We start from the raw sequence: 1,511 nt of genomic DNA on the forward strand, positions 1-1,511 counted from the left end.
TTCTGTGTGCCAGTGTATCACACTTTGACCCACTCTCTCACTACTCAATGACACTTCCGCGTGCTGGGATGAGAGTAATAGTAGGCATAGAGACGGTGAGGGCGGTGGCGAAGACAGAGAGAGGGGGTGGAAAGAAAGAAAAAGAGAGGGAGAGAAAGAGAGACAAGGAAATTTAGGGAGATGATGATGCTTTAGTAAATGGGAATAATAATAATAATAATGAGAGAGAGAGAGAGAGAGGGGGGGGTATGTGAGAGATAGAGGGAGATGATGTACAACTTTCCTGGACAAATTCCTGTGGCCAGCATACTGAACCACCTACTGAACACTATCATTTTTGTTTTGTTTTTTTGCTTTCTTTAATACACACATATGTGTGTGTGTGTACATATATACATTTACGTGTACCCCCACCACCCATATATATATATATATAAAATACACTTTAATTGAAATACAGTTTCCCCAAAATTAAACATATCTAATACAATAATATGAATGTCAGTGTGTCACACTTTTTCAACTTTATTCCTAGACGCCGTAGCCCAACATATCATACCATTTTGGAATCAGGATGACTCCTTGAGTAAATTAAAAACATTCAGGGCCGAATCCGGACCTGCAATCCTGCAATTTTAGATCTCAATGTTTTCATTACTGGGGTTCTTTTCGGCGATGTTTCTACATGAATTTTTTGCGACGAATATGATCATCGTTGGAATACGACTCTGGAGGAAGCAATTGCAACAAATTCTGTGAGCCCAATAGGGCGGCTTTTAATATATATATAGTTATATGTATGTACTATGTACGTATGTATGTATATTTCTTTGTTGCCCACAGGGGGCTAAACATAGAGGGGACAAACAAGGACAGGCAAAGAGATTAGGTCGATTACATGAACTCCAGTGCGTAACTGGTACTTATTTAATCGACCCCGAAAGGATGAAAGGCATAGTCAACCTCAGCGGAATTTGAACTCAGACGAAATACCGCTAAGCATGTCGCCCGACATGCTAAGTACGTATGCATGTACACAAACTCGCACACACATACGTACACACGTATGCTTAGCAGGTATGCAAATCCGTAAATTTTATGCGGATTGCTAATCGTGCAAAAAATAAACATTTATTCTATTGTGCTTTCAATTTTCAATCATTTTTTTACTTTTCGTTTGAAAAGGAAGGTGTGGCTGGAGAAGAGATGTCTGTCGGAGTGTACGTTCCAAAAGAGATGGACGCATGTTGCACGAGTGTTGTGCGTGCAAGGAACCGTGTGAATAGACGGGGGTAAAAAAGAGAACATAAAAGATACCAGCGATAGATCGGGGCTTGTGGGGTCGAAGCGTGGCCTGATCATCGCTTCATTTGTATTGTTAATTTCATTCGATTTAATTTCTAAAAGTCATATTTTATGTAAAATCATATTGATTTACTGATCCCCTCAGTTGTTTTGTCCATTTCTATGTTTAGCCCCTGGTGGGCAATAAAGAAATTGGTATTTCGACT

This window comes from Octopus bimaculoides, chromosome 21 (assembly GCF_001194135.2).
Source record: "Octopus bimaculoides isolate UCB-OBI-ISO-001 chromosome 21, ASM119413v2, whole genome shotgun sequence".
NCBI classification, from domain to species: Eukaryota; Metazoa; Mollusca; class Cephalopoda; order Octopoda; family Octopodidae; genus Octopus; species Octopus bimaculoides.